This window comes from Cnephaeus nilssonii (assembly GCF_951640355.1).
Source record: "Cnephaeus nilssonii genome assembly, chromosome: 17".
Lineage (NCBI taxonomy): Eukaryota > Metazoa > Chordata > Mammalia > Chiroptera > Vespertilionidae > Cnephaeus > Cnephaeus nilssonii.
In genome coordinates this window covers 29,588,118-29,601,730 of record NC_137088.1, presented here as the reverse complement: position 1 = coordinate 29,601,730, position 13,613 = coordinate 29,588,118, and the positions used below count along the sequence as shown (strand labels likewise).

Sequence of the window (13,613 nt, the reverse complement as noted above, 5' to 3'; positions counted from 1 at the left end):
GGGACCCCACCGGTGCATGTTCAGGACAGAGAGGGATGCAGGAGGTTGGTCAGCCAGGGAAGGACCACGGGAGGGCTCCAGGGCATGTCTGGCCCATCTCGCTCAGTCCCAGCAAGCTAATCTATTGGGGTCAGTGCACATCATAGTGACTGGTTGACCGGTTGACTGTCTGCCCCCTGATGGTCAGTGCCATCATAGCGAGTGGTTGAGCGGCTTTAGCATATCATTAGCATATTATGCTCTGATTGGTTGAATGGACAACTGGACACTTAGCATATTAGGCTTTTATTATATAGGATATGTAATATATGAGTGTTTCTGCTTAGATATGACTGTCAAAATACTCACAAACAAAAGGAGAAGGGGGTCACCAGGGCTAGGCCAGGTAGAAGTACAGAGGTTAAAGGTGGCTCATTCCAGCTTCCTACCTTTGCCCATCAGCTGCTTCACTATGTCACCCCTCTGTACCCTCTGTAAACACAGGCAAAGAACAACAGCCAGCCTGTTACTAAATTTCCTATATGCAAAATAAGCCCTCTCTTTTTTCTCCATTAATCCTCAAAGACTTTTTCATTTAAAAACTTGAGATGTGGTTGCTCATGCTGGGTATTTAATATTAGATGTAATAATCATCAACATGATAAAAATTACAACACACTGCTTCAGCTGTAAGATGGTTTATGAACTACTTTAATGATCTTTAAGGAGATGTGGACATGCAGATTGGCAGCCTGCCCACACAGCAGGTGGTATTGGGCACAGGCTCCTGACTAGGGATGGAGTTCTATTGTTAGTTCTGCTGTTGTGCAGTTATGTGACCTTGAGCAAATCAACTAACCCCTCAGGACCTACCAGTTTCTCAACTCTAAAACACCAGGGTGAAAGTCAGTATTTTCTAAGTTCTTTTCACCTTCAGCATTCTCAGATGTTCTAAAAAATCAGTTTTGTTTCTAACAGTTGATGAATAAGAAGTTATCAGTGAAGAGTTACCTTTTCTAGAGCAGGGAAGATTACCAGGAGATACTCATTCAGGTTAAATGAGGTGAAAGAAGAGGTGAAGTGTAGACAAAACTCTGCAGAATGAGCAGTATTGTAGAAGATAAGATGCAGCAGTGGGTCATGAGCCTCCTCTCCAGTGAGCCTTAGATAGTACATGTATAGCCTCAGGAAGTTGTGTGGACTGACTTGCAAGAATACCCATATTCTCTGGCCTGGGAAAAAGTTGAATTCTCTAGGTTCACAGGATTTTATTCTTCTGAAGCTCCTCCAAGGACCTAAGCCTCTCCCCCACCACCTCTGTTTCCTAAAGGAGGGACCTGACTAGGGTGGAGCATCCAAGGTTTTGTCCTATGATGCCTAAATTAAAATAACAAGTAGAAAGCACAAATTAACCTCCATTCTCTCTCAAAATCTCACTAAAACAACTAGGAAGAAAAAAAAATTTAAGGACAGAAATGCACAAGGACAAAAAGAAAAGAAGAGGAGATAGCTAAATTTTCAAAGTTAGAAAATGCCTGGACAAGTTTAACTGGCTTAGCAGATCCTGGTAAACTGAATCCTAAGTCAGTAATGGTGAAAGATATCAAGCAACTTGATTCACACTGCAAAACCCAATGGTCTCTTGAATCAGCAGCATTAGGTACCTCTGGAAATGGGTCCAAAATAAGGTTTTGAGATAAAAGGGATTGATTGAAAGTTATTTTAAGAAGCTGTCAGATCCCTAGATGCCCTTCCCAATTCACACAACAGGGCACCTATCTCTCCCCAACCCTAACAGGAGACAAGCCTTTCCTCTGAGAGTGAAGAGGAAGGCTCTCTGGAGGAGAAAAGCCTGAGGGTCTCTGCACTAGGGGGCATCAGGCACAGCTGAGCATGACAGCCATATAGAAAACAGGAGGGTGTGAATGTTTACATACTGAATGTTGAAACCACCAGACTTCTTCTCCCACTCAGCTCCCAGAATACTGGCAGCCAAGCTTGCACTGTCCAGGAGACTAGAAGATCCTTCTCTGAGCATCCTGACCAGCTCAACGAGAAGACTTCCAAATTCTGACAAGGGGATTTGCAACTGATTGGCTAGACCACAGTACAGTGAAATAAGAATTGACAAGTCCCAATTCATTCTCTCAGAGCTTCCATTCAGTTTTTATGTCCCGTTCTTAAATGTGAGAAGAGGCCAAAGATCACCGCACATCTAAGGAAACACTCAGAAAGACCAAAACCAACACACAGATAAAGATAACTTTGAGGAAACAGAACTTATCCAGAGAGAAACAAAAAAACACCAACATTTAAAAAAAAATTTTTTTTTTATTGATTTCAGAGAAGAAGGGAAAGGGAGAGATAGAAACATCAATGATGAGAGAGAATCATTGATTAGCTGCCTCCTGCACACCCCACACCGGGGACCAAGCCCGAAACCCAGGCATGTGTCCTGACTAGGAATCAAACCATCCATAACCTTCTGGTTCATAGGTCAATGCTCAACCACTGAGGTGGGCAAAAAACCCCACATTGTTTTAAATCACCAAAATCCTCAGAGAGATGGATATTGCATCAATAAAAGAAGAAAAGGTTGTACTTATAAAAAGGAATGTTCAGAGAACACAAAGGGAGCCTTTATTTTCTTTCCTTTTTATTGAATTTATTGGGGTAACAGTGGTTAACAAAATTATACAAGCTTCAGGTGCACAATTCTACAACACATCATCTATACACTGTATTGTGTTTTCACTACCACAAAGGAAGCCTTTTAAATTTGTAACATGATGGTTGAATTTTTTTAAATAAAAAGATTAAGGCTGCCCTAACCGCTTTGGCTCAGTGGATAGAGCGTCGGCCTGCGGACTCAAGGGTCCCAGGTTCGATTCCAGTCAAGAGCATGTACCTTGGTTGCAAGCACATCCCCGGTAGGGGATGTGCAGGAGGCAGCTGATTGATGTTTCTCTCTCATTGATGTTTCCAACTCTCCCTCTCCCTTCCTCTCTGTAAAAAATCAATAAAATATATTTTTTAAAAAAGGTTAAGGCTGTCTCCCATGGTATGGAACAAAAAGGCAGAGATAGGATATTAGACAGAAAGGGTAAGAAAATTAGAAGACCTTCTCAGTAAGAAAACATCCAAATACAGTCCCAAAAGAGAGAACAGAAAAAACTGAGGGGAGGAAGTAATCCTTAAAATAATTCAGGACAGTATACAAGTTTGCAAATCAAAGGGGCCTATAGAGTACCCAGCATAAAATAGACCCACATCAAGTGAAATTTCATAACTCCTGGACAAACAGAATATCTTTATGCTTCTAGAAAGAAAGTAAGCAAAAACAAAACTATTTATTTATTTATTTTTATTATTTATTTTTTTGCTGTTCCACTTATTTATGCATTCATTGGTTGATGCTTGTATGTGTGCTGACCGAAGATCAAACCTATAACCTTGGCATATTGTTACCACTGAGCTACTTGGCCAGGGCCTAAAAACAAATTTTTAAATAAGTCATAAAAAAATCAGAAATCAGAATTCTTGAGGTTTCTTGATGAAGTCCCTACCATGTGCTCAGAGCTTTCAACCAAATTTTCAGTGCTCCATTCTTAAAAATGAGTCAAAGATAGAGGTTAAAGGCGATTTGTAAATGATGATTCTAAAAGAACAGGCCAGTCTAAAACTCTTTCCCCTCTTCACTACTCACTGAGCTGCCAGTGGGACGGATGCAGCCAGAGTCAACCAAAAACCTGTCTACTCAACCATCCTTTACTCTTCCCTTAGGCTCCACCTCCACCACCCCACTGGACCACTCCACCCTAATCACCACCATTAATCATTCTCTCTCTCTCTCTCTCTCTTTCTCTCTTTCTCTCTCTCTCTCTCTCTCTCTCTCTCTCTCTCTCTCCACACACACACACACACACACACACACACACACACTCACTCACTGGCCTGATTTGAGGGCATGCATCATGCTGATTTACTTGATAGCAAACCTTGTTAATTATAGCTCTACCCAGGAAACAGACAAAGATCCCAAGAGCTTAGGCCTTGACAGTAGGGAGCTGTACTTCTTTCTGGACAAAGAGTCAGACTAGATTTAGTGACACATTCTAAATTGGTATGAGACTTTCCCATTTCCTTGAAGCATAATGCTCCATTGATTGCAAGCTGAGTCATATATTGAGGCTGCTTCTCACACTGTCAGTGGGAAGTGTAATTCCTGAATGACTCCCAGCACACATTTATAGATTTTTTTTTTCAGTCTGTTGAGTTATAAAAGCTACTCAAAGTATTTTTTTCCTGAAGACTTTTAAATAAATCTTGATCTCAACAGCTAAGTCATTGAACATAATTATGTGCAACACACAGGGAGTAATCTGCATAGAAGCAAGAGTTAAGATAATGAGGCTAGAAAAAAATATATCAAGTAAGTGTGAAAAACAAAGAACAGAGGACTGAGGACTGAAGTTCCACCTTCCAGTTTCCTCTTGTCTAAAGGGTAGAAGAAAGAAAAATAACCATTCAAGGAAATTGAGAGGGCAAAGATAGAAATAAGAAACCAGTTAGGGTATCAGGACAAAAATAGAAGAAAGAGAATACTTCAAGAAAGGGTGGTGGGCACAGTAAAAGATGTTGGGGAGACAAAGAAGAAGTGATGTGGCAGACCCAGTCAATACCATGTTCATATACTCTTGGATCTTATAGGGCAGGACTTCTGACTCCAGCTGTCTAGGGACCTTTCCCTGCTGCAGCCTCTAACCCAGCTGTGTCAAGCCAGAAATGCTGGAGAATTAATGTTTCCTTATCCTCTCTCTAATGCAGCAGTCCTCAACCATTGACTAACTAGAATTGGTGTAAAAATACCCCAGACCCCACACCCTTTAGGATAACTCTGAGCGCATGCTCTTCACTGACTCCCATAGTTTCCCATAAGGATTAAACTCTAGTTACTCACAGTGGTAATTGATTTGATAGGGCACCATTTATTGGCTTCCTTTTCTTTTCTTTCTCACTTTCCCACACCCCTACTGGTGCTTTCTGGCATCATCTCCAAAGAACTGGGATGAGAAAAGACCATTGATAAGATAGCCTGAAGATCCTCAAGAGATCCAGGTCAGTAGAATGAAAAAGGCAGAAGCCATGCTGCTGGATTCTAAGGGGAGAGTTGGAGATGAGGAATTGGAGACAGAGGTGGAAAACAACTCTTTCCAGAAGTTTAGCATTTAGAGGAAGGAACAAAATGGGGGAATTATTAATGGGACAATGGGATTGGGCAAAAGTTTCTTTTTGTTTGCATCTGTCTAGGAGAGATCCAATGCATATTTTTAGACCTTTGACTCTAGGACTATTTATGCCTTTCTGGAAACCCCCCCCCCCCACCACCACCACCAGGTTTACCTTCCTCTCCTGTTTTTATCATCTCTTTGGCTAGCTTCTCTTCTTTGCCCAGATTTAAGTGTTTGTTTTTCTGAGGATTCTGCACTTGGCCCTCTCCTCATCTCTTTCTACAACCCTCTCTCTCTCTGGGTAATCTAACCCTCTCCCATAGCTTGGACTTCCAAGAATACACTACTGATTATTAAACTTGTATCTTTAACCCAGACCCCTTTCTTAGACTCCAGATCCATATACTCAACTGCCTACTTTATAATTATTATTGTCTATCCAGCAGGTACTTCAAATTAATCATACAAAAATTGAATTTGCCAGCTTCTCAATTTTATTTTTTCTTCATAGTTGATTGGTGAATGGTATACTATTCATTGAGTTGCCCATATCAGAAAAATAGGACTCATCCTGAACCCCATCTTCTCTCTCATCATCTTCACCCAATCAAGTTGAATAAGTCCTTTCCTTTTCTTTAACATCTCTAAAATCTGTACATTCCTTCATCTCTTTCATGGATTATAAAGGTCTCCTAAGTGGTTTCACTGCTTTTAGTCTTGATCCATTTAATGCATTCTTCACACTTCAGCCAAATAGATTTGCTCCTGTTTAAAACATTTCCACGTCTCAGTGTGTGTGTGTGTGTGTGTGTGTGTGTGTGTGTGTGTGTGTGACTTTAGAGGGATGGGAAAATTGTGCCAAGGACCCAGCTTGAAGAATATCTGACTTCTGGGTCCATTCCCATCTTCCTTTCTATGTGTTTGGAATAAGAATCTGCCTACCACCACCAAAGATATTAACTCCATTGGGATATTTTCCTGGGGTCAGCCCCTATGAATCAGGGTAGATATAGGAAAGACATCCCCTGGTATTTTTTTTTTACCTATTGAGGACAACCACCAATGGAGGACCCAAGGTTAAGAAGTTCTGTCTCTACAGAAAGCTCAAAGTGCAGAAGCCCTCCTAAGATAAGCATCTTCAAAGTTAAGGCAAAGACCATGGGGTGGTGAGAGCCTGGGATGGGGGACAGGAGTGGGCTGAAGAGGATTGATGGGGGATAAAAGGGGACATATGTAATACTTTCAAAAATAAAGATTTTAAAAAACAAAAAATCACAAAGTTAAGGCAAAGGCTAAAATAGCAAGACACAGAAAGAGATTTACTTTTCTTACAAAATTCTTGCTTAAAAAGTCCATTCTAGACCTGAAGGGGTGACATTTCTATCCTAGCTCCCACACAGGTTAGCAATAATATCTCCTAAGACAGTGGTCTTCAACCTGAGGTATGTGCAGCCCTAGAGGCACATGACTTTCCAAGGAGTTTAAGGGCAAGGTGATTCTAAGAGAATCAATTTTCAGGTCCTCAACTTCCTTATTTCTTTTTTCTAATGATTGATGTAGGTCTGTATCCTGCAAGTTCTCCATTCCTGCCTATCGTTTTACAGTTATCCTTCTTCCTCTATACAAAAGAAAGGCACACCTCACCAATCCTGAATCTCATTTTGGTGCACCAAAAAAGGGTGTGCATGTGTTGGGGAGCTTTTGGTATTTTGGTGTTAGGGAGAATGTGAATCATTGGATAACAAAATTAAAAAAAAATTTTTTTTTAAATCCTCACCCAAGGATATGTCCTTATTGACTTTTAGAGCGAGAAAAAGAGAGAGAGAGACATTGATTGGTTGCTTTCCCTACGTGCCCCAACTGGGGATCAAACCCATAACCAAGGTATGTGCCCTGACTGGGAATTGAACCGGCAACCCTTTGGTGCCCAGGACAATGCTCAAACAGCTGACTCAGTCCAGGCAGGCAATAGTTTATTATTTTTATTTTGTTTTATTTTAATCCTCACCCGAGGATATTTTTCCATTGATTTTTAGAGAGAGAGGGAAAGATAGAGAAATATTGATGTGAGAGAAACACATTGATTGGTTTCCTCCTGTTTGAGCCCTGACTAGGGCCTGGGCCCGGGAGGAGCCTGCAACCGAGGTAATGCCCTTGACCAGAATCGAACCCGGGACCCTTTGGTCTGCAGGCCAACCCTCTATCCACTGAGACAAACTGGCTAGGGAAATAGTTTATTTTTAAATGCAATATTTATAAAGTGCCAGAAACTATATCCTTTGCAATGTTTATACTTATGATAAATATTTTAAAGGTCAATTTAACAATATGCAAGGGGATCCATAATCTTCAAATGAGCAAAAAATTTTGAAGACCACTGAGTTAAGATTTTGTAAGCCAAGCCAATTTTGTTCTGTTTAAGTTAACCAAGAACGAGAAAGAACACAACTACCATAAAAGGGCTCCTGGTCTTGATAATTGCTCCTTAGCACTGAGGATAAATACCTTGGCATTGAGGTTCATAAAGCTCTATCTGCCCATTTCAGATTCTATCAGCTTCATATTTGGCCAGCCACACCTCACTTTCCACTGTGCCTCCTCTCTCAACTTCAAACTAGAGTCATATGAGATCCTTATAACTCCCACAAACCACCATAACATTTCATACCTTGGGCCTTTGCTCAGACTTCTCCTTTGCCTGGAATGCCCTTCACCTCTCTGCTCAGTTCCCCCTCTCCATACAACAGGGAATTTCTCCCACAAATTTTCATTAATTGCTGGTCCTTAATTTAGGGTAACCAACCATCCCAGTTTGCCAAGGATTGGTGGGTTTCTTTGGGGTGAGGGATTCAGTGCTAATAACAGGACAGTCCCAGGCCAACCAGGATGATTGGTCACTCTACTGTGATATGTTCAAAGGACTCATATTTTGGCCTGGGGAAAGTGACCCCAACTTTAGAGCATCAACTTGTATCTTCTCCCTACTGACAAATCTCTCACCTATGGAAGAAATCACTCTTCCATATTCCAAGAGCACTTTCTTAGGATAGTACAATTGAATGCTTTAAGCATTTAAGTAACTGTTATTCCAACCACTAGCTCACCCTTCAAATAGCAGTTATTTTGTGATCTTAAAAGAAACACTCTCATCTAATTAATTAAACTCATTAAGCTTGCATATTCAACTCCTGCCAGTGTATGCTTTAGATCAATATTTCAAAATAATTTATCTACAAAGATTGGGCCTCCTACTCTCCTAAAAATAATTTTGAAAGAAGTATTATAAAAATTCTATTAATGTGTGTTTGGGAGGTGGAAAGTGAAAGGTTGATTCTAACCTTTGGAGAACTTCCAGAATTTCCCCAGGTCAGAATGTGGTCAGGAGCAGAAAAGCCATAAAAACATGTGACCTAGCTGAACCTCAGTATCCAACCTCTACAGTAAGCATAGTAACACCTCATTTATTGAATTATTAAAAGAGGCTTTATATAGCATAAATTCTGAAACTAGGCAGCCTAGGTTTGAATTTTGTCTCTATAGCTTACTAGCTGTGTGACCTTGTAACATCTCTGTACTTCAGTTTCCTCATCTGTAAAATGGGGATAACAATAGAAGCTGCCTCACAGGCCTGTTATGAAGATTAAATAAACTAATATGTGCAAAGTACTTAGAACAGTGCCTGACACCTAGTAAGTGATATATAAATGTTTATCAAATAAGTGCCCATTAAGTGCCTGGCACATTAATAGATTCTTAGGAAATGGAAGCTATTCTTCTATTTATAGCAGTTCTTTCTTCGCTGGAATCTCTAAACTTTCAGTGGATAACTGGTTTCAACAAATTACTGAACCGTGAGCATAGATTTTCTAACTCTCCACTGAGAGTCCTTTGTTCAAATTATTTAGGGCTCACTGAGAAAAAAACTTTGAGAAGAGTGTGGTATTTTTTTTTAACATTGATACAAAAATCTGACAATAGAGACAACAGAATTTGTAAAAATAAATTGTTTTACATCAGCAAGGGTATCCCTGAGGTCTTCATTGCAAGTGTGTTATTTCCATCATTGCATTGTTCCGGTTATCCAGGAAGGAAGGCCAGCATATGCAGCCTGATTCAGAGTCCAGGTCAGCAGGCAGCCCTCCTCAGCAGGGCTTCCCATGGTACACAGGACTGTGAAACCAATTTTGGGTTGCTACGGCAACTAAGGGAGCTTCAAGAAAAATTTCCTAATGAAACATTTCTCTGGGCATCAGTAGACATGGCCTAGATGGGAGGGGTTGGGGAGAGGGACACACTATCCTTGACCCCACCAAATTGATGAGTTTGTTGGAAAGAGTGTAACAAAATCATTCCCCGCCCCCCTTAAAAAAAACAACAGTTTAAAGCTTCTGAAATCAGATGTGTTCATAAGTGAGTTCATTTAATGTTATGGGTTCCCCTGACCCAGATATCTATTATTAAGTTAATAGATTAAAATATGTCTTACAATCTCTATTTTTTTGGAACTGAAAAATTTAGTATGCTCCTGTGCTGTGTGCTATAACAGAAGCACATACAAATGTCAGAAGGGCCCCAGCACTGGGGGGAGGGGAGAAGACGCATGAGTGTAGTGGAGCTCCCTAGGAAGCATTTTGCAAGCTCCTGCTTTGATTCTGAATTATTTGGATTCAGAATTTACAGGACCCTAGCAGCAGGATGCAAATCAAATTGCCTTCTCTCTCTGTCTATTAAGTAAACATGGCACAGCAGTCTCACATTATGACAAGCAAATGACAAAAAGACCAGAGGAACAGGACTTAGTGGTGGCAAGGCTTGTGACCACTGATGGTCAGTACGTGAGCACATAGCCTGGCTCTTCCAGCTCCATGCCTATGCAGCAAGGAGCCTCCTGGTTGAGGAGGCTCTGTCTATAGCACCAGCTTTTAGCATGGCTACTCTCAGGGGCATCTCCAACTGAACTAATAAGGAACTCTACAACTGGGGCCCTACACATGTAGTGTAGCACCAGCACTTAGTCTCCTTCTTGTGGACTGGAGGGATACTATTGTCCAAAAACCGAGAATAGCAAACACTCATATAGCCCTTCCTTATGCAAAAATTCTTAGACTGTTCTAGGAGCTTTACCTAGTTAATTCATCTAACTCATTCAACAACTTTGTAGGTGGATACTATTAATATCCCCGTTTTACTGATGAGGAAATTAAGGCATAGAGAGGTAAAATAACCTGCTCAGAATAACTCTGTAAGGAGCTGAGATTTGAACCTGGTCTGACTTTAGAGTCCATGGTCTCTACCCTCTGCTGCCTCTCAGCCTTACTGTTCGGTAGGCAAGTACACATGGGGAGTCCAGGAACACACACTGACAGCTCTTTACTTTGACTTTAATGGTATATTCCAGTGCTCGGCAAACTCATTAGTCAACAGAGCCAAATATCAACAGCACAACGATTGAAATTTCTTCAGAGAGCCGAAAACCGACTTCTGCGCATGGGCCACGAAGTTTCAATCGCACTGTACGTGTGCGCCCGCACGTGGTATTTTGTGGAAGAGCCACACTCAAGGGGCCAAAGAGCCGCATGTGGCTCGCAAGCCGCAGTTTGCTGACCACTGGTATATCCTTATCCTCAGAGAGTGGGGAGCAAGGACAGGAGTTAAAGGGTGGGTAAGGCTTCTATTAAACTTTTTTTTCTTCTCTTTATTGCCCTTGACCAGAATCGAACCCGGGACCCTTTCCAGGTAGAAAGAAGTAGCAAGAGCAAAAACTGATGTAAGATCTCTTATGTGGATTGAGAAACCAAGATGGCGGCATAAGGTAAACACCTAACTGTTGCCTACCACAACAATTTTGAAACTACAACTGGAAAACAGAGCGCACACTGTCCAGAACCACCGGAAAGCTGGCAGAGTGGAAAACCTACAACTAGAGAAAAACAGAGGGGGACGCTGAGCCTCAGGAGCCGTGGAGGTGCGGAGATCCGTGAGCGCGGAAAGGGCGGGCGGCTGAATACGCGGCAGGCTTGCTCGCAGTGCGCGGAGAGGGAGGGCAGCAGACGCTGCGTGGCTAGCTTTCTCGTTTGGGAGAAAAACAAAACTTCCCGACTGCACTGAAATCCAGCTGCGGTCGGGGAGAAACTGGTCTGTTTGGCAGCGGACGAGGCTCAAAAGCTGCCTTCTCTCAGAGGCGCGTAGCCATTGATTAGGGCACGGAGAAACCGACCCTCTTAGGGCGGCGCAGACGGAAACCAAGTTTGTCTGCACCACCCTGAGACTCCGCCCCATCCAAGCTGAGCACAGCCCTCCCAGTGACTGGATTTCTCCTTCGGGAGAAAAACAAAACCTCCTGTCTGCACTGAAATCCAGCCCCAGCTGGGGAGAAACTGGTCTGTTAGGCAGCGGGAGAGGCTCGAAAGCTGCCTTCTCTCAGAGGCGCACAGCCATTAATTCCGGCACGGAGAAACCGCCCCTCTTAGGGTGGAGCAGACGGGAAACCAAAGCTTTTCTGCGCCACCCTGAGACTCCGCCCCATCCAAGCTGAGCACAGAAGCTCTCCCAGCGGAGACACTGCTGATCCTCACAGCCAACTGGCTTGGAGATCAACTCCCGCCAGTGATACCAACAATCCCAACCACTCTGAACTCCAGTCTCTGGGGACACGCGGGGGACCCAGACGCCTACGGGACTCTCGGCCGGTCGGAGAGTGAGAATGACTTTTCTGTCGGTGTGGACGACACCAGATTTCAACCACTCTCATAAGGGACACATTCAAGAGGCAGACTCAGTGAGCACCAAAGCCCTACTGTGTCTCCAGCACAGCAATTCTTCCGTTATAGACACAGCAGGCCCTCACAACCAATTGGACCGGAGGTCAATTCCTCCCAGTGTACCAACAGCAATCAGGGCTTTTAACTACACCAAGACTTTCCACTCAGCCCACAAAGGGGAGTACCAAGAGCGACCACCTAGGGTGATTGGGGAAGCTGAGCTACCGGCCCCTATAGGTCACCGACCACACAAAGCCACTCCATCAACACAGGGAGGCAGCCAAAATGTGGAGACATCAAAGTATGTCACAAGTAGGAGAAATAGATGAAAGCAAACTAATGGACGACACAGTGTTCAGAACCATATTTATAAGGTTACTCAAGAATCTTCTAAAAACCGCTGAGAAACTTGAAGAGACCTTCAAGGACCTTAATGAGAATACCAAAAAAATGGAAAAGGACCAGTCAGAAATTATGCATACACTGTCTGAAATAAAGAATATACAGAGTAGACCACCACACCCAAAGAGCCAAACCAAAGATCTGGAATATGAGGAAGAAAAAAACACCCAACCAGAGAGGCGGAAAGAAAGAAGAATCCAAAAGTGTGAGGATAGCATAAGGAGCCTCCGGGATGGCTTTAAGTGTACCAATATCCGAATTTTTGGGGTGCCAGAAGAGAGAGAGCAAGATACTGAAAACCTATTTGAAGAAATAATGACAGACAACTTCCCCCACCTGGTGAAAGAAATGGACTTACAAGTTCAGGAAGCGCACAGAACCCCAAACAAGAGGAATCCAAAGAGGACCACACCAAGACACATCATAATTAAAATGCCAAGGGCAAAAGACAAAGAGAGAATCTTACAAGCAGCAAGAGAAAAACAGTTAGTTACCTACAAGGGAGCACCCATACGACTGTCAGCTGATTTCTCAACAGAAACCATGCAGGCCAGACGGGAATGGCAAGAAATATTCAAAGTGATGAATAGCAAGAACCTACAACCAAGACTACTCTACCCAGCAAAGTTATCATTCAGAATTGAAGGGCAGATAAAGAGCTTCACAGATAAGAAAAAGCTAAAGGAGTTCACCACCACCAAACCAGTATTATATGAAATACTGAAAGGTATTCTTTAAAAAGAAGAAAAAAGTAAAGATAAAAATTATAAACAACAAATATCTATCAACAAGTGATTCTAAAAATCAAGTGAATTAAAAATCTGAGGAACAGAATAAACTGGTGAACATAATAGAATCAGAGGCATAGAATGGGAGTGGATTGAAAATTCTCAGGGGGAAAGGGGTGTCTGTGTGGGAGGTATGGGAAGAGACTGGACAAAAATTATACACCTAGGGATAAGGACAACGGGGGGGGGGGGGGGGGGAGGGAACCAGGTGATGGGGAGATATGGGGGGGAAAAAGGAGAAACAATTGTAATAATCTGAACAATAAAGATTTATTAAAAAAAAAAAAGATCTCTTATGTGACTGGAGAGTATGGGTACCAGATGTGGGAGGGAGGCAAGGCCAGGTATCAGCAGGAGTCCAGCATCAAATAAAGAAACTTAGCTTTCACCCTGGAGTCAGTGAAAGGTCCTCAGAGATTTTAAGTTGGAAAGTAAGATGCTGTGATTTGTGT

The 13,613-nt window shown here is 42.4% G+C and overlaps 1 long non-coding RNA gene across 1 annotated transcript in view; it reads left to right on the top strand.

Moving 5' to 3' along the window:
- LOC307113086 overlaps nucleotides 1–13,249 on the top strand; it is a 55,654-nt gene extending 42,405 nt beyond the window's left edge. The window contains exon 3 of the long non-coding RNA XR_013814801.1: nucleotides 10,923–13,249. This is a non-coding gene — a long non-coding RNA (uncharacterized lncRNA). The remainder of the gene's footprint in view (nucleotides 1–10,922) is intronic.
- Nucleotides 13,250–13,613: the final 364 nt, after the last annotated feature.